The 25,758-nt window shown below is 45.8% G+C and overlaps 1 long non-coding RNA gene across 3 annotated transcripts in view; it reads left to right on the top strand.

Annotated features, from left to right (window-relative positions):
- LOC114805907 overlaps positions 1–24,333 on the top strand; it is a 138,834-nt gene extending 114,501 nt beyond the window's left edge. For all 3 annotated transcript variants that reach the window (XR_005661188.1, XR_005661186.1, XR_003754016.2), the window contains exon 6: positions 24,192–24,333. This is a non-coding gene — a long non-coding RNA (uncharacterized LOC114805907). The remainder of the gene's footprint in view (positions 1–24,191) is intronic.
- The last annotated feature ends 1,425 nt before the right edge of the window (positions 24,334–25,758 follow it).

Genomic DNA, 25,758 nt, shown 5'->3' with positions numbered 1-25,758 from the left:
GTAAACTCCTTCTAGACAGGAAACATGTATTGTGCTTTGTTTGTACTTTCCAAGGTGCTTTAGTACAGTGTGTTGCACCTAGTAGACACTCGATAAAAACCGTTACTTCCTCTACTACTAGTTTGGCGCTATTACAGGAGACATTTTGAACGACAAACTACTTCCATCCTCTATGAGTTTTCCCTGTGTCAGAATGATTTATAGATTTTATTTATCCATGCTTTCCCAAACCCCCATTGCAGGGATAATCGAAAGTTAATGGCATCCCATCAATTAGGAAGACAATGTATTTACTCCCCAATTAGCACTCTTACCCAGCATTTCCACACGGTTGCAGAGTATTGCCGTTCCTTCCGTCCTTCCCTTTTCCTCCGGGATTTTCTCTTTACATTAGAGACTAATGAAATTTTCAATTCATTGAATCCACTTTCCTTTGCAACAATGAGATCAAGAGAGAAGAAGTATTTTAGATGATAACCTATGGTAAATCAGCATCTTGGGTTTTGGGAACTGTGAGTATAGGCAATACGAATCCATTAACGACGACTTAATCAAAGAGTTGCCAAGATCAGTCTGTGTCTTTCAGAATGATTTTCTCCCACATTTTGCTGGGTGAAGCGCATTATTAAATTCTGCATTAAACCATGGACCCTCCAAATTCAATAAGAAGAAATGTAAAAAGACATTTTCTTCTGATGCCTCCAGCTGGCAATGTGCCCTAATCATATACAGACCCCAAATTGTTTTCTGCTGACAGTAATATGATCTATAGAGAGTGTTACTGGGGAATGATTTGAAAAAGACTGAAGTATTCTGACCCTCTCCCCCGCGACAAGCAGTAGATGAGATGAAAGAGGCTGGATGGGAATCCAAAAACCAAGTCAGGGAATCAGACTAAGCATTGAGTGTGCAGAGCTTAAATCGTGGTTTGCATCCTGTCTCCGGAAGAGCACCGAGTGACAGAGTCTCCCCCATCTTTTACACTCTCCACACTGATGATTCCCCCTCCGGCAGGTCTCCGCAGCAGAGACGGCCTGTTGGTACCTGAGTAAGTCAGGGTCAGAGTGAGTTTTTCCAAAGGCGGGAGACATCCCCACATTGAGTTAATCACAGTGATTTTTGGTGTGTCCATTGTGTGTCCATGGGGGAGTTACAGTGGTAGAAAGAGGCTTAACCAAAGTGAAGCACAACCATACTTCAGACCACATGGGCAAGTCTTTTACCTTCTCAGTGCCTCAGTTTCCTCAACTGTAAAATAAGGATTAAATCCCTATTCTCCCTCCTACTTAGACTGTGAGCCCCCTGTGGGACTGTGCCCAATTTAACATATACCAACTCCAGTGCTTAAAACAGTGTTTGACACATAGTAAACCTTTAACAGATAGCATTAAAAAATTCACACCTCAACTTTTTTTTTTAATGCTATTTGTGCCAGGTCCCAAACTAAGCGCTTGGGTAGATATAAGGTTGGACACAGTCCATGTCCCAGACGAGGTTCACGGTCTTAATCCCTATTTTACAGATGAGGTAACGAGGCCCAGAGAAGTTAAATGACTTGCCTCAGGTCACACAGCAGACAGGCGGCCATGCCGGGATTAGAAACCGGATCCTGCGACTCCCAGGCCCATGCTCTGTCCACGAGGCCACGCCGCTTCCTGCTGGGGACAGCTCGTCAAGAACGCCAGTCAGGCAGAGCACAGCAGAAAGTCTGCCTGGCCTTCAGTTCAGTCATCTGGTAGAGAAATGTCAGCATACAGACAGAGTGAATACCAGTCAGGGAATAACCAGCGTGCCCAACTCATATAACCTGCCTGGTTTGTGAAATATGAGGTGCTCTTTGAAGACAGGCCCATCTATAAATGTTTTATGGAAAGACAGGCAGCATAAGGGAGGTCCTTAAGGCGCCTGCGACCGATGGTCTTTTTCTTGTTAGTAAACTAAAGGACAGCTAGCCCTGTAACTCAGGCAAAGCCCACCCCACTTTCAATCAATGAATGGTTTATTGACCCCTTATTGTGTGCAGAGCACTGAACTAAGCACTTTGCAATGTATAACACAATAGAGTTGGTAGACATGATCCCTGCCCTCAAGAAGCATGCAGTGTAGTGGACACTTTCTCTAGAATTGGGTAAATTAGGCAAAAGCAGAGTTATTGTTTCATCAGATTATTCGGATAATCCCGTCCTTCTTAGACTGTCAGCCCCATGTGGGACCTGATGATTTAGTATCTATCCCAGCGTTTACTACAATGCTTGGCACATAGGAAGCACTTATCAAATACCACAATAAATATCATTATTCTAGTCAACTGCCCCCCAGTTCAGTTTGGCTGAATTACGAGTTGGTTTGTTAAAATCTACTTGAACATGGTCTTGGAAGGTATTTATTGACTATTCATGTTACTGATTTCTAAACATCACTTCTCTACCTCTCTTCGAAGAGTCATTCCAAAGGAATTTGCAAAGTCAAAGAGAGTGAGCAAACAGCCACCCGGGATTCGTGATAAAAATCTGATAGAAACAGTCTTCTGTTAAAGAGAAGGAGCATAGTATAGTGGATAGAGCATGGGCCTGGAAGTTAGGAAGACCTGGATTCTAATCTCGGCTCTGCCACTTGTCTGCTGTGTGACCTTGGACAAGTCACTTGATTTCTCTGGCCTCAGTTGCCTCACCCATTAAATGGGGATAAGATGGTGAGCCCCATGTGGGTCATGGACCATGTACAATCTGATTAACTTGTATCTACCCCAACACTTAGTACAGTGCCTGGAACATTGTAAGTGCTTAACAAATACCATTAAAAAAAAAAGTCTCATCAAACTATTACAAACAAGAACTAAGTTTTCAGTAGTCCCCGTCCCCCGTCCCAACTGGGTCACTTTGACTGGAAATTTGCAGACTGTTCATTTTAAGCAATTGCATCAATTTATTCCTGTAAAACCATTGTGATTGGTGATTGCTCTATCATCATGAAGCCAAATCGCTCAGGGATGGTTCTGCTAGATTTAACTTTTCCAGGAGAGAAGGCAGCAATTTGGAGTTAAAAATAGTCTGCCTCAGCTGTGTCAATATGAATTTCCCTGGGTGAATTATGAAATTGGCTTTAACTGGCCAGGTCTGATCAATCACCTCTGGTCTTGGTGTGCATTAAGAAATGGCATTTTTTTACCCTGCAGAAACTCATTATGTTTCTCAGTTGGAAGGCGGAGGGGAGTCAAGGCCAGGAGGGCCCATGATTGACTTCACACCCCTGTGCGAATGGGTTCCCGAGAAATTTTGTCAGAATTCCCATAGAGTCATTTGTCCTGCCGTACAAGTCCTAGAATGACAGGCAACCTCCTCTGTCTATCAGTGGTATTTATTGAGCACTTACTATGGACAGAGCACTGAACAAGATGCTTGGGAGAGTACAATACAGCAGAGTCGGTAGATATGTTCCCTGCCCAAGACCAGCGAACAGATGTAGCGGAAAGAGCGTCCGATTGAGAGGCGGAAGAGTTTGTTGATACTGAAGTGATGAGTTTGTAAGTGTCTTTTACTCCTAGTAAATCCTCCCCAGTGCAAATATAGCATGAAGACTGAGAATTTCCATGTGAGCTTTGGGGTTTCTGATACATGCCAAATGAAAACCATTTGGAGGAAGAGTTTCACGATTACTCCTCCCTCACACCCTGAAGCTGCACAAAATGTTCTCTAATGGAAATTTCATTTTGGTCTTCTGAATCCACTTGTGATTCAAGACACGGCTCTGGATCCGCTGGTCAAAGAAGTGGGGTTAAAGAGATGTACTATTTATTTTAGGAGAAACAGTTTCTTCAAAGCAGGAAATTGTGTTTTCCGAAGGATAAATACCCTGCCGAGAAGCAGCGTGGCCTAGTGGATAGAGCACAGACCTGGGAGTCAGAAGGACCTGGGTTCTAATCTCGGCTCTGCCACTTGTCTGCTGTGTGACCTTGGGCAAGTTACTTCACTTCTTTGTGTCTCAGTTCCCTCATCAGCAAAATGGGGATTAAGACTGTGAGCCCATGTAGGACATGGACTGTGTCCAACCCAATTAGCTTGAATCTACCCCAGCGTTTAGTACAGTACCTGGCACATAGTAAGCGCTTAACAAATACCATTAAGAAAAAAAAAGAAAATCAAATAATCATTTGGGGCTCCTAGAATCTCATGAGCCCAGCCACTTTCAAAACTCTGCTGCTTTTCAGGGATTCTCTAGATGGTAAACTCACTGCGGGCAGGGAACATGTCTAGGGTCTCTGTTATACTGTACTCTCCTAAGCAGCTAGAACAGTGCTCTGCCCATAGTAAGTGCTCAATAAATACCTTTGATTTACTGATCCTACATCTCAGTCCATCAGTGGTGAGTGTTGAGCGCTTCCTATGTGCAGAGTTCTGTGCTAAGCATTTGGGAAAATATACTAGAGGTAAAAGGCGCAATCCTTTCCTTCAAGAGCATTCAATCTTAAAATGAAGACAGACACAAAACGATTTACATAGAGAAAGAAAAAGACACTGGAAGGTGAATAGGTGAATAAATAAGTGCTTAAATAGTAAAGTATACAAATCAGTGATTCTACGGGGGAGTTTAGGTTGCTTATTAAATAAGCCTTTAGTCCGTGTCAAGAAGTGTTCTAAGCGCTGGAGTAGATATAAGTTAATCAGATTGAATATGGTTCCTGTCCTACATGGGGCTAACAGTCGAAATAGGAGGGAGAACCGGCATTGAATGCCCATTTTGCAGTTGAGGAAACTGAGGCATAGAGAAGTTAAGTGACTTGTCCAAGATCACAAAGCAGACAAGTGGTAGGGCTGGGATTACAACCCAGGTCCTCTGGCTCCCGGGCCTGTGCTTTATCCACTAGGCCGCACTGCTTCCCGGTATGTGTTAAAGTGGCACGAGTAGCCTATTCTCTCCAGCTATTAAGCTATTTTGGTTCATTACCTAGATTTTCCTCAACTGTTGCCTAGATACACCTACTTTCGACTTTGGACCGGATTTCCACGCTCCCCTTCTTTCCAAGGCAAATAATTCAGTTGTGTCCAAGGCAAGCACCAGACTATTGACATTTCATATGCTGTTGGGAAAAAACCAGTTCGGATTTGTCATGGGCCATTTTCTGTGATTTCACCTTTGACAGATTGTGTGGCATTTGTCATCTGGTTACCTGGGCTGCTTTGTGGGGAGGAGGGTCGCGGGGGAGGCAGGGACAGGTAGCGATTGTTCTCAAAATGATGACAGAGTTAAAATAAGTAGTTGCTCTTGTGCTGAAATCGCAAAAGCAGGAACACTAAACTTTGGTTAGTGACAAATGAGGAGTTTACAACAGTAATAGTGAAGCAGTGCGGCCTAATGGGTAGAGCCCGGGCCTGGGAGTCAGGAGGAACTGGCTTCTAATCCTGGCTCTGCCACTTTGCTATGTAACATTGGGCAAGTCACTTCTCTGTGCCTCAGTTACCCTTTCTGTAAAATTCGGATTAAGACTATGAGCTCCATGTGACACATGGACTGTGTCCAACCTGATTAACTTGTATCTACCCCAGAGCTTAGAACATTGCCCGGCACATAGTAAGCACTTAACAAATACCGTAACTAATTAGTACTTTTCAAGCGTCCACCAGTGCAGTGCAACTTGATAAGGATTCGGGAAAGTACAACACGGAGAAGTGGCGTATTCCCAGCCCTTCTTGGGGGGCCGGGAGTTGGAGGGGGAGAGACAGGGAGGGTTGGAGAGGGATCCAGCCTATCCTTCCCCCATCTCTGCTCCAGTAAACACTGTGTCAGTTGCAGTTTGGGAGCTTGTAGGCTGGCAAGATGGAGGCGTCATGGTTGAACTGGAGAGGTCAGCGACGCGTAGAACTTTACAGTATGGTAATCGTTCCTGTCGGCACTCAGAAAATGCACGATGGGAAAAGTATCGCTATGGCAACAAATTACTTTAATACTCAAATACAGCAAGAAGCGATTCCCCTCTCGCCTTCCCGAAAAACACATATTTTACGGCGCGTGAGAGTTTAAAGGTGATCGACAAAAACAGCTGCACGAATATATATTCACTTTTCTTCGTCTGGGGAACATCTATGGCATTATAAATCGAAACAGAAGCATCTCCATTCCAGAGAGCGGGGTTGTGGTTAGGGTTAGGAAAGTACATTTCAGCGAGTTGTTAAATAAGTGCTTATTTAACTACACATTCAGCTATTATATTGATATTAATGTCTGCTTCCCTTTCTAGACTCAGGCGCATAGGTGATATAGAAGGGAGAACCAATAGGGAGAGGAAATGAGGTTTTTTTTTATCAGGGAAGGCCTCTTGGAGGAGATAGTATTTTAGGAGGAGTTTGAAAATGGGATGAGTGGTGGCCTGAGGGATCCGATGTCTCCCCCTTGGGACTGTAAGCTTGTTGTGGGCAGGGAATTTGTCTGTTACTTGTTATATTGTAATCTCCCAATTGCTTGGAACAGTGCCTTGCACACGGTAAGCACTGAATAAATACGATTGCATGAATGAATGGGGAGGGAGTCCAGGTTGGAGGGAGGACGTGAGCAAAGGGTCGACGGAGAGAGAGACGAGATCGGGGTATGGAGAATTCGATGGTATTAGAGGAGCGGGGTGCGATGGCTGGACTGCAGGGGAGATGAGTGAGGTTTGGTGGGCGGGAGAGAGCTGAAGGAAGCATCTAAAGCAGTGCCAGGGATTTTCTGTTTGAGGAGCTTCCCAACCATCTGAACGTTGGCAAAGTTGTGGCTGTTTCAGTCACAGGCAGCTCAGATTGCAGCAGTGAGTAAATTACAGCTGCACCCTCCCAAAATGATCTGCTGTTCCAATTCTCGGCCAAGGGGTCACTGAGATATTGCTTGGTCCTAAATTTGCCCTCTGGTCTCTGTCCGCCCTCCTTTTCGGTTGTCATTGCTGTCGAAAGAGCTTCTATAGCTCGTAAGGAAGCGCTTTCAATCCAGAGACTGAGGGCGTCAATAATACAAAAGCTTCTAAACGCTACTGGCTGCTCTGAAAGCATCGTCGCCCAGAGACTCCTCGCAGTGACTGTGAACCTCTGATGGCCTGTTGTGTGACCCTGGGCAAGTAGCTTGACCTTTCTGTTTCTTGATTTTCTCACCTGTAAAATGGTGATAAAATCCCAGTTCTCTTCCTTTCTCAGATTGTGACCGCTGTTTGGGACAGACTGACAGATCTGTTTATCTTTGACCCAGTATCTAGCACATAGCCCTTAATAAATGCCCTAAGCCTTATTAACGCTTTTCCTTCCAACAAACCCCAGGGTCACCTTCTTGGACACGGGAGGTCGAACTTCAGGGTCCAATTGATTTAGCTTTGGAGCCAGGCAGAATGTGAAAAAAATAATTTCACATTCCTAATTGATTCCCAGTGGCTTTTCCAAGGGGCAGGTCCCCTTCTAATGGATCACATGAAGGAGCCAGTGGTACGACATCGTCAACGGCTGAAGGCAATCGAAGCCCAGATTTCAGATCCCATTTCTGCAGCGTGTTTGCTTGTCAGCTCTCATTTGTTGACAATGTTCACACACGTGTGTAATTTCCTGCAAGGCAGACATCTAGAATGTGAGGACATGGCAGTAATGAGGGAAACGGGTACAGGGGCTGAATCCAGATGCTGGATGAAGTTTACACAGTGCCAGCATTTGTATTAGGAAGAAATCTGGGCTTCTACGAGCAGACGTTCTCACGGCCAAAGTGTCGAGGTAAAACTTGAGAAAGTTACTTCCCGAGCCTATACTGTCTCATATCCCAACTTGTGAATCAAGCACAAAGCCATTCCTAGATGTCGGTATCAGTTACTCCTAGCCCTTTTGAGGTTTTTTGGTATGTTTTTATGGTATTTGTTAAGTTCTTACTGTGTGCCAGGCACTATACTACTTGCTGGGGTAAATTCAAGCTAGTCAGGTTGGACACAGTCCCTGTCTCACGTAGGGCATATAGTCTCAATCCCCATTTTACAGATGAGGTAACCGAGGCCCAGAAAAGTCAAGTGACTTGCCCAGGGTCACACAGCAAAACTGTGGCAGAGCCGGGATAAGAACCCAAGACTTTCTGACTCCCAGGCCCATGCTGTATCGACTAGGCCAAGCTACACTCTGCTTCTCCCTGCCCACAAGGAGCTTACACTCTACAGGGGGAGACCTACATTAAAAGTGGATTTGGGCTAGGGAAAACAGTAGAGTAGCAACTGCTGCTGCTGGATAAAATAGGCAGACAGGGGCCCGGATGGTGAATGTTTGGAAGGAACATATCTTTCCATACTTAATCTTCATATCGGCTTTTGGAATTTTTATCTTGGCTATTTGGGGGTTTCACGCCAAATCCCACCTTGTGGTCTCTGCCCCGGCACTACCCGTCTCCCTCTCGGATCCCCCGGACGGGAGCGCTTCGCCTCAGAGGGTAACCAGCCTGAAGAATGATGTCACTCTCCAGAGGGACAACGAGGAGCGATGGAAGTGTTTCTCAGGAGAGGCTGGAGCCTGCCAGCCCAGAGCAGTCAACTGAGGAGGGCTTGGCCCTGTGCTCTGTAGACTCAATAAATATTCATTTGCCAGAGTTTGGGGAAAACAGCCAGGGAAACATTTCACCGAGGCGGCAGGTTAATGGAGCTGATTGGAGGCAAAGAGCAGGGTAAATAAATCATTTCCTTGAGTCGCCTGAGTGTTCTTCCATTAGCCAGTTTAATATTTTGTCTATTTGCCCATTTTTAGCCCATAATATTTCTGTATGAACAATTATTCCCTTAGAAGAGTTGAATCCACAAGAGAATCGTGCTCAACGTTTGTTCTCGACACTTGCACTCTCCTCAAGAAAAAACAGAGAACGCCGAGTCGTTGCCGAATTTAAAGGGTTTTATGAAATGCCGGGCGAGAAAGGGGCATAGATTATGCCGATCAGTGAACATCTTTCTTGGTGTAGAGGGCTGAGGTAAGCCTGATTGGATGGCCTCATTCAATGCCGATCATTTGTTAGACAAGGAAGAAAGATGGGAGGGCAGGCAACCGAAGGAGAAAAGTTTGTATCAGTCTCTGAGTCAAGTTTACCGAAGCAGAAACGAAGGCAGTTGTAGGCTAAGTGACATTTCCAAAGTCACACAGCAGGATAGTGGCAGAAGAAATTAAAAGGCCCCTGATCTTCATTCACCCAACCTTTCCAGCAGGCCATTTTACTTTCCTCTTTTGCGCTCTTCCAGGGGCTTAATGCAGTGCTCTGCACGCCATGACTGATTAGGGAAAGAAATGTTTAGCAGGAGACGCGCAAACATGAGTTGCTAGTTGGTGGTCTTGCTTAGATGTCAGACAGCACAGTGTAGTAGTGGCGGATGTGATTATAGAAATATGTAATGTCCTTGTAACGGCCGACAAAGGCCCACTTAGCATAGAAAATTATCGGCCAGAGTGTGGCTCATTGCTATTAGCATAATCCCAACATAAACAGCCGGACTTCTTATGTGCCTTTATGTGTATGTCAGGGCTTGATTTCTGTTCAATTCTTCCAGGGCCTTACTTTGTCATTTAAGAAGGTTTAAATGTCTACTGTTTCCACACAAGCATGTGATGGCCCCATCAATCAATCAATCAGTTGAAGTTGCAGCAGTAGTAATAGTATCGATTAAGTTCATAGCGTGTGCCAAGCGACCCCGGCTAGTTGCGTAATTCACCCCGGTTGTCCATGTAATAAATTCCCCCATATAACAGGCTTGGGCCTGGTGGGAGGGGCATTAACTCCATAGGGGCCCAGGAAGGCATTTGATAGAGCAGCAATTTACTCCTGGAAGGCAGTTCTTATGCAGGGAGGATTTATCTAGTCGTTCAGGCATCTGTGCATCATCTGTCCAAGGGTGGCACTGTGTCATTATTCAAATCAACTACACTGATTGAGCGCCTACTGTGTGTACAGCATTGGGCCTGGGCATGAGGATCGAAAGAGAAGCCACAGACCGAAAGACAAAATATCCGCTAAATAAACACAGGCAATTAAGTCAGAGATGTTTGCCACTCTGAAGGTATGCAAATCCTGGAAAAAAAAGAAAAAAGGCTGGAATCACACACACACGCACACCCCACCCCGCAACATGTCCTAGTGGATTGATCGTTTCCTAAGAGCATAGATCATGGGAGGCAAGAAACTTGGGTACTAACTTGCCTGCTATGTGGTCTTGAGCAACTCCCCTAATCGCTTAGTACAGTGCTCTGCATGCAATAAGCACTCAACAAATTTGATTGATTGTTCGATTGACTTAACTGCTCTGTACCTCAGTGTGAAAAGTGGGGATTGAATACCTGTCCTCCCTCCTAGACTACGAGCCCCATTTGGCTCAGAGATTGTGTCCAATCTGATTATTTTACTACAATAATAAGAAAAATTGTTGTATTTAAGATGTGCCGAACTCTGTACTGAGTGCTGGGGTAGATACAAGTATTCAGGTCATGAACAGTCTCGGTCCCAACCAGCGTTCACATTCTAAATAGGAGGTAGACAGGTATTGAAACCCCTTTTTCCAGATGAGGAAACTGGGGCAGAGGAATTACGTGACTTGCCCAGGGTCATATAGAAGGCAAACCCCCGGCAGAGCTGGGAGTAGAGCGCAGGTCCTCTTTCCAATAGGCCCCGCTGCTTCTGCTTGACACATAGTAAGCGCTTAACAAATTCCATTATTATTATTATTATCATTATTATTGTTCTCTACCCTACCGTCTACCCTAGCAGTTAGTAGAATGGTTACACATAGTAAATCCTTAACAAATACCACAATTAATTACCCTGTTTCACTAACACTTGCTTAAAAGTCTGGATATAGGTACAATTCCTTTCAGATCAGAAGTCACTGAGCATCATTGCTGATGTCAGTGTCTAAGCCCTCTTCCCCCCCGACCCACCGTCCCTTCTGTATTGACTAGGATCGTGTACTCTTAACCACTCTGATACTCACCCCCGCCTCCCAACACTTATGTTCCTATCCTCATCCTGTACTATATATCCCCAATCTGTTATTTATTTTAATGTTTATCTCCCCCTGTAGACTCTAACCTCCTTGTGGGCAGGGATTACATCCTGTAACTCTATCGTGTTGCACTTTCCCAAGTGTTTAGATCTGTGATCTATATGCAGTAAGCACGCAATAAATGTCATTGATCGTTTGCTTGACTGGGGACTCTTTCACTTTTCCTTTGCCTCTCTCTCCCTTTCCCTTCTTCTCTCCATCTCCCACTCTTTCTTATTTCTCATCTTTTTCTCCCTCTCCCTTTCTTCCTCTATTCCTCTGCTCCATTCTCTCCCCCCTCCCTTCCCTCTTCATCTTTAGAGTTTAAAGGAAAAACAGGTATATTATCTTAACAGCTATGAGGATTTCCTTATCTCCTTGTTCTGTTGAATGAGGCTTTCGTGACTGGATGTTATCAGGTAGACACGATTTGAAGTGTGATACCTTCCTGCCTATGGGGAAGGTATTTAGGGCAGCCATGTAAAATCGGGGTCATCGTTCCAGTCAGCCAAATGCCATTTTATCCCTCACGCTCCTCTCCGTCCTGCCTATTCTCCTTTCCCTTTGCCTCATAGACTTGAATTTCTGCTCATGATTGAAGCTTGTGAAAGTGGAAGATTAAGTACAATGGTTTGAGCCTGAAAAATTCAGGTCAGGCACTGCAAGGAAACACTCATGCGTGCGGCATGCGCGCGCGCGCGCGCACACACACACACACACACACACACACACACACACACACACACACACACACACACACACACACACACACACACACACACACACACACACACACACACACCCCCCATATCACTTATATTCATCTTCCAGCCCCCAACCCTTTTCCTAAATTCAACTCCCATATCTCAGCTATTTCTTTCACAGAGGCCAGACCTTCAGGGGCAGATTGGTTTGGAGTGGGAAGGGAGATTCAATCGATCCATCACTCATATTTCTTTAGTACTTACTGTGTGTAGAGCACTGAACTAAGCCCTTAAGAGAGTACAATATAGCAGAGTTGCTTCATGTTTTCTGCCCACAAAGAAGCAGTGTTGCTTAGTGGTTGGAGCATGGGCTCAGGAGTCAGAAGGACCTGCGTTCTAGTCCCAGCTCTGTCACTTATCTGCTGTGTGACCTTGGGCAAATTACTTAACTTTTTTGTGCCTCAGTTACCTCATCTGTAAAATGGGCATTGAGACTATGAGCCTCAAGTAGGATATGGACTGCGTCCAACCTGATTAACTGTCTATCCCAGTGCTTAGTACAGTGCCGGGCACATAGTAAGCACTTAACAAATACCATAAAACAAAATAAAAGGAACACGTGTGTAGATCCCATTTCTGTCCCTCTAAAGAAATTCCGAGGTGCTCCTTGCCCCACCAATGTGATCAGTTAAGCAGTGGATTTGGGAAGGGTTGCTACTGGAATAATAAATATTCTCAATAACATCTATCCTTTGGGACCAAGGACCTGAGGACCTTAGAGGAAATATCTGCTGAAGTAATATGTAACACATTTTCCTCCATAATCCACATAGAGATTGATCTCAAGTCTTCAGAGAGAAAAAGCCGCATTAATGCACTGGACTCCATTCCTCTTGAAGAGATACGTGAGGTCTGGGAGGAAACAGATGGATTCATTATCCCACGATCAGTTTACATTTCAGGCCAAGTGGCCCCCTCAGTGAAAAGCTCCAGAAAAGCGAGAGCCCTGAGAGCAGATAGGCAGTCTTCACTTTGAGAGCACAGCTGCTCCGCTTAGGGGCAACACCTCAGCGTGAGCCTCAGCAGATCCTCAATCGGTCAACTGATTAGTGCTGACTCCGGAACACTTGCCGTGTTCAGACCATTGTACTAAGAACTTGGGAGAGTGCAGTACAATACCGTCGGTAGACATAATCCCTGCCCTCAAGGAGTTTATAGCCTAGTGGGGGAGACAGACATTAAAATAGTTATAAATTGGGGAAGCGGTATACGGCTGTGTACAGAAGCGATGTGGGGCTGGGGTGAAGTGAGTATCAGAGTGTTAAAGGGGTATAGACCCATGTGCATAGGGGCACAGAAGGGAACCCCACATGGGACGACTTGATTTGATTGTCTCCACCCCAGCACTTAATACAGTGCCTAGCACATATTAAGCGCTTAACAGATACCATCAATTATCATTATAGGGTGAGGAACCTATGTCCAACCTGATTAACTTGTATCTTTACCAGCACTTAGAACAGCACTTGGCAGACAGTAAGCGCTTAACAGGTACCATAATTATCATCATCATTATTAGTATTTTCCCGGCTTCCCCTTTGTGCTTTTCCCCTCTAACGTATTCTGGGTTCCCCTCGTCGGATAACTGAGTCATCGGACCTTTCACCAGGCTGGGTTTCCGGTTTGGCTCAGGGAAAGAACACTGAACTTGCAGCTGCAAACATTTACAAAAGTGTTAGGGTATTTTCGGGATTTTGTTATTTTACCCTTCTGTAATTTTTAAGACCACAAGAGGAGAATAAAATTGCATTATCCAGACCTCCACATCCTCTACACATCGAAGACTTTCTATTACAAGAGCTGTCAAGAAGAAAATGGCATCTAAAGCATACATGCCTGTAGATAAAAAAAGGAAAGTCAGAGATAGTGATCCTGCGATCCCTAAATACTCTTCAGATGTTTCTCTGAGGACTTAACTTTAATATCAGAAATATGACAGAGAAAAGTAATTTCTGATTACTGGATTTTCCTTGCAGTTTAACGGGGTTCAAATTAAATCACTGACCTGAAATATTCATTTTGAAAATTGCTTCTTCCTGCTCTGTTCTCCCAAGCCTCCCCCCTCCCCTTCCCCACCAAAAAAGGGAGATTACATTGTTGATGTTCTCAACTGTGCACTTTGGAAGTGTTCGAATAGCATCAAAGCACATTTGTCAGAGTCTTCCTGTTCTAAATAATCTCCTTAGGAAGATTAGCTATAATATTAAATTAATAGAAGATGTAATTAATTACATCCATATTTAAGAGAGAGGGAAGGAAGAAAATCCATAAGAGGTGTCCCCTAACAGATCTGCTGTGAGAAGGATGAAATACTTCCCTCAGCTGAGGAAAATGATTTAAGCATGAGTTTTGGGAAGAGTAACCTTTAAAATGGACTTCTCATTTACAGCTCTGGGGAAGGAGACCCGGGCTTTCCATACCCACAGAGGGATGCTGAAAGAAAATTACCGTGTGCCGTTTCTTCTGCGTGAATGTTGTTTTCGTCACTGCACAGGAGTTAGCCTCTGCTGTCAGGGAAAACTGCCCCAGTTTGCAGACAAAATCAGATAGGCCAAGAGAGGTGGTCTCTGAGGCAAGGAGCACTCTGTCTCAATAATAATAATACCTTATTTTGTGTAGAGGGCTTTCTCATCAGTGATCTTTTATTCTCTCTCACCCTTGTGAGATGGAAGAGGAAGTTATTATCCCTATTTTACAGGTGAGAAAACTGAGGCTCAGATAGCTTAAATGGCTTGCCCAGGGTAACACAGCAACCCAGTGTCAGAGCAGGGACTAGAACCCCGGCCAATGGCTCTGTGGTTCCTTTCCACAAGTGACCGAAGACTCTTCCAAAAAACCCGAGATGCCGGTTGGTACTGCCAGTGGGGTATCTGGGTTAATGAGGTCACTACAGTGCACACCCCCAGATCCCCACATAACATCCTAGAAGATTTAGTAACTGCTTCCCAGTTTAAGATCCGGAAGAGATAAGGTCCCATTTCCCCAATATCCTTTAAGCAAGTCCAACTAGAAATGGGAAAGTAACACTGTAAAATAAAGGGCAAAAATGAAAAGCAGCATAGCCAAGTGGATAGTGCACAGATCTGGGAGCCCAAGGACCTGGGATCCAGGCACAGCTCTGCATTTGAGTGCTCCGTGGTGGTTTTCTCATCTGTAAAATGGGGGTTTCATACCTGCTTTCCCACCTCCTTAGACTGTGAGCCCCATGTGGTACAGGAATGTGTGTATGTGTCAGATATGATTAGGTTCTATCTATCCCAGTTCTTAGCACAGTGCTTGGCACAGATACAAGAATTATTATTATTCTAATTTGAAAGTGTGAAAATAGGGAAATGAAGGTACTACGTTTTTATTTAGGAATTTGGGGGTGTGGGTAGAAGGGATGTGGGGGTGGTTCCTGTTCAACAGAATAAAAAAATAGAATCACAGTTCCTAACTTTGTCTTTCAAGGTCTCATAGTGTGATGATCCCATAGTAGTAGTATTCATTCATTCATTCATTCAATCAATCATATTTATTGAGCGCTTACTATGTGCAGAGCACTGTACTTGGATTTCTGAACCCGTTATTGGATAGGGATTGTCTCTACCTGTTGCCGAATTGTACATTCCAAGCGCTTAGTACAGTGCTGTGCACATAGTAAGGGCTCAATAAATACTATTGAAGGAATGAATACAGTGCATTACTACTAAGCTTCTGGGAAAGCACAACACTAAGAAGCAATCTATTCCCCCACCCACGGAGAGCTTACAAGAAAGAGAGACGTAAGAATATTTACAACTGGAGGAATTCCTGTAGAGGAGAGCAATGTCTTATTGTCCAGGTGGCAAACATGGATTCTCACTTCTCCTGTTTCCTTTGGAGGTTAGCAGATTGGGGGGTGAAGATTCCACAAAAGTGTGGACAATGGGAGATTTTTTTGAAGTTCCCAAATGGAAAGGGTGGGTCAGTGAGGGCACCTAGAAAAATCCTGAGCAATAAATCATGGTTAAACAGCTCAGAGAATGTTGAAAGGTTAAATGAATATTTATATTTCTTCAGGGGTAAGAAGGCATGTATTCCTCTCTCAAAAACAAGGCCTTCTGGAAAACGGACTGACATTTAGTTACATTTAGCTACCCTGTGGAAAGATTTCAATTAAAAAGATATAAAAGGTTAAGTGCTTTTCTATAAAATGCCTGCTGGAGGAGGTAGCCGATGTGTCATAATTGCCAACCACGACGACACACAGAAAGGTGTACATTAAAGATCGCAAGGACTGAGACTCATTGGATCCAAGAGAACGTGGGTGCCCTCTGCGAAGGTTTCCTTTCTGAGCATCGCTTCTGGGTCATGGAATACAACCTGGTATTCACCGCGTCCCTCCCAGAAATGCCAGCTATGACTAAGCACCCGATTTTGGACCGTAAAACTTGTTAGAAACTCCCCGGAAACTTTTTAATTAAAATGGCAACGACTTTTCAGTGCCACAGTCTCCGCAGTCACAATACAATCTCAGGTTCCTCACAATTGATTTTGGTTTCATTAAAAACAAGCGAGGCAGAGAGGTGGAGTGGTGGAATATTCAGGCTATTGACAGAGCTCGTTTCATTCCAAATGACTTTTCATTTTGCTGGAAAAGACATCCACAAAGCATCTGTCACTGGCAGATTCACAAAGGCTTTGACAGGGCCGAGTGAGCAGGTCAATCTGGATTGGATGAAAGGACCTTCACAGTCCAAGCCAGCGAGCTCCCTTCATATGGATAGACAAGCCTGGCTGACTATGGTCGAGGACTATTTTGGACCTGAGCCCTGTCATGGGCCTGCGCCCCCTAAAAAAAAAAAAAAAACACCAAAGGCCAAGCTCCGCGAGGTCAGAGGTTGTGTCTAGTAACTCTATTGTACTCACCTGAGCGCTTAGTACAGTGCATACAGAAGGCGCTCAGTAAGTCCCACTGATTGATTCATTGTCATATTAATTGAGCACTTACTGCATGCAGAGCACTGTACTAAGTGCTCGCGAAAGTACAGCACAACAATAAACAGTGACATTCCCTGCCCACAGTGAGTTTACAGTCCAGGACGGGGAGACAGACATCAATACCAAAAAAATAAAATGGATCTGGTAGTGAGCCTCAAAAAACCACAGTTGCCCTTGCCTGGTCCCCTGCCTTGTCTGTGCCTCTTTGTAGTCCTTGGTATCTGGCGTCGATTTTTGGAGAGCGGTTTTCTGTTGTTGTTTTTTTTATGGTATTTTTAAGCATATACTATGTGTCAAACACTGTTCTAAACCCTGGGAGAGATATGTGTTAATCAGGCCGGATTCAGCCCAGCTCACAGTCTAGGTAGGAGGGAGAACAGCTATGAAATCCCCCTTTTACGGATGAGAAAACTGAGGCACAGAGAAGTTAAGTGACTTGGCCAAAGTCACACGGCAGGGTAGTGGTGGAGCCGGGATTAGAACCCAGGTTCTCTGGGTCCCAGGCCTGTGCTTTATCAACTAGGCCACACTGCTTCCCAGCGTGGTTGGGGAAGGGACAGCCCCTGATGTCGCGGCCTACCGGCTGAGCTAGAGTGGCTCGGGGCGACAAGCGTTAGAAAAAGTGACCCGCGTCGTGGGCCGGTGAGGGGAACCAGATAACGAGTTCCACGGGGATGGTGGAGTAAACCAAGCCGGGCTGGGAGAAGCCAGATAGCCTTGTCCCTTGGATTCCTTCAGCTCCTCTGAGCGGTTCTTGTCCTGGAGGGATAAAGGAATCGGCAGCCGATCCCAGACACAAAGAGCCGCTGCCGCACCATTAGACCCGGAGATGAGATGGCGCTTTAGAAACCCACCGGAAAACAGGACGAACCGACTCTGTGGAGGAGAAGGAAGCTGAGCGAGCTGGTCTCTGAAAAGATTCAAGATCAGTTGAGTCAGCAGCAGGCTTTAGCAGTCAGGGCCTCCTCGGGGCGATAAACAGATGCTTCGATTAAGAACGTTCAGCTGGATGGAATGCATAGAGACATCCTGTTGGAACCGAACAGAGCCGCCCTCTTACAAAGCCCATCTCCCACTGGTTTCTCCGGCTCAGAGAGAAGCCCCCGAGGAGCGGGTCAACCGGGCCGCGTCTCCCCGGACCACGTGAAGCTGCCGTTCTAATTTTGGCCGTGACTCCGATCCTCCCCCAGGGCGTGCGGTAGCTGACTCGGGGCCAGAGCAGGATGGGCTGACCTAGCCCAATTTCTCAACATAAAGAACCCGTCACCGGTCCAGCAAAAATAGATTCTCCCCCGAAGCAAACAGCTCTCCACCAAATCCCAAAGAGGCACAATTCAGCAGAGCTCAAGCCAGTGAACGCCGTCATTTCGGCTGGAGCGCGGAGACCCGAGTTCTCACGGAACCCCACCGTTAAGAAAACCCCGTGTCTAAAGCCACACATGCTCTAACCTGGTTTTCTTTGGTGCTTCAGTCAATGAGTGATATTTATTGAGTGCTTACTCTGTGCAGAGCACTGTACTGAGCACTTGGGAGAGTACAGTATAACAGAACTAACAGATACATTTACAGCAAACTGAACTTGACCGCGAGCTCGCTGTGGGCAGAGAACTTGTCTACCAACTCTGTTATTTTGTTACATTGTACTCTCCTAAGCACTTTGTTCAGTGTTTTGTACGCAGTAAGTGCCAGTAAGCACCCAGTGAATATTATTGATCGATTGAAGTTGAAACAGTGGCTCTAATATTAGGGGTAATTCCCCAAGTGAAAGAATAGCCTTTCCAAGTTGAACCTTGATTTTTTTTTTCCCCCCACCAAACACTTCTGATTTCACCACAGACCTTTCTCTCTCTCCCCACTGCAGCATTTTAAAGCATCCCATTTAATGCACCAGCTATAAATTGATGTGATGTTTATTTCCCTCTTCTAGACCATTAATAGAGGGGAAATAAAAATGTAAAGTATGATCTTTCTTTGAATTTCTCAATGAATTTCTTATTCTGAATTCACGTCTACAATCACGTTTTCATTCCACTATTCAAATTCAAATCATAAAATATTTATCGGCAACAGCGTGGGCTAGTGGAACTAGAACGGGTCTGGGAATCAGAGGGCCTGGGTTCTAATCCTGGCTCAGACAAAGGCAAGTATTGGACTGTGTCCTTTTTTTTTTATAAGTAGCATTTGCTAAGCACTTACATTATGCCAGACACTGTACTAAGCACTGGAGTAGATACAAGCTAATCAGTCCAGGTTCCACGTGGGGGATCACAGTCTTAAGCCCCATCTTTACAGAGGAGGTAACTGAGGCACCGAGAAATAAAGTGATTTGTCCCAGGTCACGCAGCAGACCAGAGGCAAAATCAGTATTAGAACCCAAGTCCTCTAACTCCCAGGCCTGTGCTTTTCCACTAGGCCATGCTGCTTCTCAGCACGCTGTAAGCTCAGGAAAATTCAGTGGCTGCTGCTTCACTCAGGCATAGTGAAGCAGGGCCCAGGGCCTGACTTGGACATGGTTTATTGTCAAGAAACGAATGCTCGGTTCCTGGATGAAACATGGCGCGCTGCTCCTTCACGCACGAGGACAGTTTGCCATCTCTTGTCTGCGTGCAGCAATTTTAATAAAAAAAAGCCCCATCTTGGTCAGCACCCCAGGCTCAAAGCCTACCGCACCTGCGTCTTTCTCTCTCTCTGACAGATTGTTGAACATGGAGCACTTCCAGGGAACAGGAGAGCCATCATTATTCCGACTCAACCTTTCTGCCTTTGCCCCGGGTAGCTGTCACTTCACGCTGTTTATTTAGAAACATTTTGTCTGGCTATTTCTTATTTTACCGTTGCTGAGATGTCCTGTGATTTTCACCTATAAAATAACAGCACAGGTGAAGGATGAATAGAACCTCTCTGCATCCTTGCTTTGAAAAAATGCAAACAAACGTAGAATGCAATGGTTTGAATTGATCATTGAGTCCACCCCCGTCCTTACCTAAGACGATGCGCCAAGTTTTCCTTTACAGTCTCAATCAGTCAATGGTATTTATTGAGCGTTTATTGTGTGCAGAGCACTGTATTGAGTGCTTGGGATGCTTGGCACATAGTAAGCGCTTAACAAATACCATAATTATTACTATTCTTACAATATTCTTCTTACAAGCGCGTTCCCTGCCCACGAGTCTCCTGTGGAGAAATCAGCCCAGATGACCTTGGAAAAAATCTCAGGGAGGCGGAGCTCATGGGAGACTCCAGAATTCTCTTGGCCATGAGTGAAACTCTGAAATAAGCTCGGGATAAAACTTTGGCTGAGCAGTAAGATCAAATGCTTCCAACATGGAAAAGAGCCAAAGAACTCAAATAAGTGCTGACTCCGTACAGCCTCTGTGGCTAATCGAGGAGAGTGTTGCTTCGATTAATCTTTCTATTTGTGGTGTTTGTTAATCCCTTACTGTAGGCCAAGCGGGTTGCGATAGGGACAAGATAATCAGTTCAGAACCAGTCCCTGTTCCACCTGGGGTTCACAGTTTGAGTAGGAGGGAGCAGAGGTATTGAGTCCCCATTTTACAGGTGAGGCAACTGAGGCCCAGAGAAGTTAGGAAGCAGCATGGCCTAGTGGATTGAGCACAGGCCTGGGGGTCAGAAAGACGTGGATTCTGATCCCAGCTCTGCCACTTGTCTGCTCTGTAACCTTGGGCAAGTCACTTCACTGCTCTGTGCCTCAGTTATCTCATCTGGAAAATGGGGATGAAGACTGTGAGCCCCACGTGGGACAGGAACTGTGTCCAACCCAACTACCTTGTACCTACCTCAGCGCTTAGAACAGTGCTTGATACATAGTAAGCGCTTAAATAAATACCATTCTTATTATTATTAAGGCACTTGCCGAAGGTCACACAGCGGGCAAGAGGCAGAGGTTGGCTTGGAACCCATTAGGTCCAATGGTCCTCTTTCCATCAGGCCACGCTCCTTCCCTTGGGAAGAAATTCCAATAGCGGAACCAATAGCTGAATCAGCGTACGTTCTAGTTTTATCTACCCTATCTGGAAATGGTGGGGGGTGCAATTCCCGGTCTCTGACGGGCAATTAGCAATGACGGGTTTGCACCACCACAAAACCCACCTCTGACTGGATCTGACTGACACCAGTCAACCTGTAGTATTGACCGAGCATCTGCTGGGTGCAGAGGCCTCGGGAGAGGATAAAAGAGTTAGAAGCCACCATCCCCGGCCCTCAGAGAGCTGGCAGTCTAGCTGTTTTCAGAAGAAGTGGACGTGGCAGCCCCCTCCATGGAGAAACCCACAGGAAAAACCCCCATGCCTCCGCCTCATCCCCTAGGGTCCCCAGTGCCGGGGTGGGAATGGGGAACTGTGGTCTTCACTCACCCTTCCTACTCTTCGGGTCACCCGAAGGATGTTTTCAGAGTCCCAACCCCCCACAGATCGGCTCCTCCGTCTCGTCGCGTATGTTTTTCCTGCCTTATCCCTCCTTATACAGGCCCCTGATGGAAGTGCAATATGATCATTTGATTGCCAGCATAGGCAAGATATTGTTAAGCACAAAGGCATTAAGAATTGTTCAAGCATAATAGTGTCCTTTCAGACAAGATAAATTACATCTATTACATCTTACCGATGAACTGCAATAATTCCAAATTTTAGCTCTGCTGCGAAATTTTGCGATAATGAACTCCTGCCTTCTTCAACTTGCCTTGTAAGCAATAATTACACCCTTGTGGAAGGAAGTCGGACTGATCGCACATCGTGGCACTGCTGATAGTCTGATTCAATAAGACATTTGATTAGCCACATGTTTGTTGCTGGAACAAAACTCACAGTTGGCGTGTTTTCGATAATCTGAGTTTCTACTGAGAAGATCGTGTTGTGGTTTTCAAATAAGTAATTCTCAGGCTATGGGCACGGAAATGTGTCTGCTAACTCTGTTGTATCGTACTCTCCCAACCACCTAGCGCAGTGCTCTGCAGATAGTAAGCACTCGATACCATTGTTGATAATAATTAAAAATTGGGTATTTGTTAAGCGCTTATGTGCCAGGCTCTGTACTAACCGCTGGGGTAGATACAAGGTAATCAGATTGAACGCAGTCCCTGTCCCACGTGGTGCTCGCAGCCTTCCTCCCCATTTTACAGATGAGGGAACCGAGGCCCAGAGAAGTGAAATAACACGCCCAAGGTCACACAGCGGACAAGTGGCAGGGCCGGGATTAGAATTCAATTCAATTCAATTCAATAGTATTTATTGAGCGCTTACTATGTGCAGAGCATTGTACTAAGCGCTTGGGATGAACAAGTCGGCAACAGATAGAGACAGTCCCTGCCGTTTGACGGGCTTACCGTCTAATCGGGGGAGACGGACAGACAAGAACGATGGCAATAAATAGAGTCAAGGGGAAGAACATCTCGTAAAAACAATGGCAACTAAATAGAATCGAGGCGATGTACAATTCATTAACAAAATAAATAGGGTAATGGAAATATATACAGTTGAGCGGACGAGTACAGTGCTGTGGGGATGGGAAGGGAGAGGTGGAGGAGCAGAGGGAAAAGGGGAAAAAGAGGGTTTAGCTGAGGAGAGGTAAAGGGGGGGTGGCAGAGGGAGTAAAGGGAGAAGAGGAGCTCAGTCTGGGAAGACCTCTTGGAGGAGGTGAGTTTTAAGTAGGGTTTTGAAGAGGGGAAGAGAATCAGTTTGGCGGAGGTGAGGAGGGAGGGCGTTCCGGGACCACGGGAGGATGTGGCCCAGGGGTCGACGGCGGGATAAGCGAGACCGAGGGACGGTGAGGAGGTGAGCGGCAGAGGAGCGGAGCGTGCGGGGTGGGTGGTAGAAGGGAGAAGGGAGGAGAGGTAGGAAGGGGCACCAGGTCCTCCCGAGTCCCTGGCCCATCCTCTATCCACTAGGCCCCGCTGCTTCTCTCCCAACTGAATGATTGGGAGAGTACAACTGAGATGGTAGACATGTTCCCTGAGCACCAGGAGCATACACTTTTGAGGACTGTTGGCCCTTGGTGGTAGGCAAGAGCTTCCTTTTATTGTATGTTGTCAGTCACCTAGCCTAGTACCCTGCACACCCATAGACACTTAGTAATACTGACTCAAGGGGCTCATCTCCAATATCTACCGGTATACTCTTTCCCAGCGCCTAGTACAGTGCTCTGTATCATTAAGTGCTAAACAGTCTTACTACTATGAATTAGGAATTGATTAAATAAGGTAGACAGACCCCCACTTCTCAAAATGGTTGAAAATTAAGGATATTAAAGAACATGCACCTAACACCCCAGGGGAAGGCAAAACACCCAGACCTCTTGCTGAGTTTGACACCCTGAAGCCAGGTGGGCCAAACTTTCATTTTGAGAGCAGGGGTGGAGAGGGGGCAGGTTTCAAGGACTTAACAGGTCACAAAGCCACCGCCATTTTGGGTTTCATCAGCCTTGACAGGAAACTCTAGGTTTTGCCAGACTTGGGATGAGCAAATCTGGGAGCCCAGCTCCAAAAGCCGTGGGAACCATTGCCCCCGTGAAGTGGGCACCTGCAACGAGACCCGGATGACGGTGACCTCCCGTTATGGCTCGGAAAGGGGATTTCCGGGACTGAGTAGAAACGGGAGGTCACTGAATCAGACACAACTGCCTGTATTTCAACCGTAAGTTCCTTCCTCCTGCCCCATTAAAAGAGAAAGTCATTTCTTAGGATGGCAGCTGTGAATCCAGTGTATAATTTACCTCACCGAAAGGCAATAATGTAGACACACTCTGAAGTTTATTGGAAGCACTTTTCAGCGAAGAGAGCAGGGAAAAACAGTTTATTACCGGCCTTAATACACCCAAGCCAAACTTTCCCCGAATTTGCTGCAGTGAAGAATGGCTAGGAAAGCTCCAAGGACAAACAGCTAGAGAAGCAACTCCAGCTGGGTGAAGTAAGAATTCATCAATTTGAAGCCCATAAAAAGATTATACAGCACTTAGGAGATAGGTACTGAAGAAACGGCTGCCAAGAGTTTTTTTTTTTTTTCAAGGAAAGGAATATATTTAGCATTGTAGACGGTTATCATTTAGTAATGAGAGAATTTAAATTATCCTGACTCATCTCTAAAGTCTCTCTCGGGCGGCTAGCCGAGGACACCATTTTGTAGAACCGCGACAATTGTGTTTTCCTGTGAAGTGCTTTGTAAGAAAGGCAAAGGGGAAAAAAATCAAGGTATCATATTGGATTTCATTTTATGGAAGACTGCGAAGAGCAATCTGCATTGTTCACACTGTGCAATTCAATTTCAGGATTATAGTATTGAGTTAAGTAAACCATAAGCATCAGATATATTTATTCTCCTGAGCTTTCAAACTTCAGTTACTTTAAAATATCCACCACTGCAGGGTGAATATTTCATGTTTCCTTTATTAATAATCAAGTTAACACCAATCTCGATGACCAAGGTTCTTTTATTCCTGCTGTTCTCTTCCAGATTTGTGTGAAAAGCAGTGCTCGGTAGTGTCGGAAACCATCGAGAGGGAGAAGTCCTATTCGGAAGCTAGAGTGAACGAGGCTACCTTGCAGTAAACAGGTGATGGGTAATGACTTGGGGCAGGGGTGTAATAATAAGAATAATTGTGGTATTTGGTAAGCAGTTAATATGTGCCAGGCACTGTACTAAGTGCTAGGGTAGATTCAAGCTAATCAAGTTTGATACAGTGGAGCTCACAATCTTAATCCCCCTTACAGATGAGGGAACTGAGGCACAGAGAAGCAAAGTGACTTGCCCAAGGTCACATAGCAGACAAGTGGCAGAGCCGGGATTAGAATTGAGGTCCTCCTGAATCCCAGACCTGTGCTGTATCCACTAGGCCACACTGCTTCTCACTCCTATATTGCACAGGGAGTGGCTGAGCCACTGGTGACGCACTAAGGTCTCGGAAGCCCAGGAAGAGGAGGAGTTGGGGGAACTGAAGCAGTGGCTACAACAATCAGTGGTATATATTGAGCGCTTACTATCTGTAGAGCCCCTGTACTAAACACTTCATTCATTCAATAGTATTTATTGAGCGCTTACTATGTGCAGAGCACTGTACTAAGCGCTTGGGATGAACAAGTCGGCAACAGATAGAGACAGTCCCTGCCGTTTGACGGGCTTACAGTCTAATCGGGGGAGACGGACAGACAAGAACAATGGCGCTAAACAGCGTCAAGGGGACTTGAGACACTTGAGACACTTGAGAGAGTACACTAGAACGGAGTTGGCAGACATATTGCTTGCCCTCAGATGACAGCATAGAGGACAGGCTCACAGTCTACACCGCCCCTGTCGCTAACCTGCATTCCCACCAGCTTCCCAGAATCTGGAACAAAGCCAGGAGCACAGGACCGTGGAGGCCCACAACCCCAGAGATCCCAGCGAGGGCTGCAGCAGAGGCCGTGCTTGGCCACTTCCCCGGCCCTGCTGAACGATATTCCCTGGGTGGAGAAGGTGGGCACGGGTGAGATTTCGGGGGATGAGCTTCTGAAGAAGGTAGAAAAGCCCCCGATTGCCATCAGAGGTGTTCTACCTCTGCCCCTTCTAGGTAGTCTTTTTGTGTGCCCAACGTGGCTGGAACCATGGGTGTCTGTTCTGCCACCTGTCTGCTGTGTGACTTTGGGCAAGCCACTTCACTATGCCTCAGTTCCCTCATCTATAAAATGGGGATTAAGACTGTGAGCCCCGTGTGGGACAGGGACTGTGTCCAACCTGATAATCTTGGATCCACCCCAGTGCTTAGAACTCTGTTTGACACATAGTAAGCGCTTAATAATAATAATAATATTGGTATTTGTTAAGCGCTTACTATGTGCAGAGCACTGTTTTAAGCACTGGGGGAGATACAGGGTAATCAGGTCGACCCACGTGAGGCTCACAGTAAATCCCCATTTTACAGATGAGGTAACTGAGGCACAGAGAAGTTAAGTGACTTGCCCACAGTCACACAGCTGACAAGTGGCAGAGCCGAGAGTCGAACCCATGACCTCTGACTCCGAAGCCCAGGCTCTTTCCACTGAGC

This window comes from Ornithorhynchus anatinus, chromosome 20, assembly GCF_004115215.2.
Source record: "Ornithorhynchus anatinus isolate Pmale09 chromosome 20, mOrnAna1.pri.v4, whole genome shotgun sequence".
Taxonomy (NCBI): domain Eukaryota; kingdom Metazoa; phylum Chordata; class Mammalia; order Monotremata; family Ornithorhynchidae; genus Ornithorhynchus; species Ornithorhynchus anatinus.
Note: the sequence above shows the minus strand (reverse complement) of the source record. Positions and strands in the feature narration are given on the sequence as shown.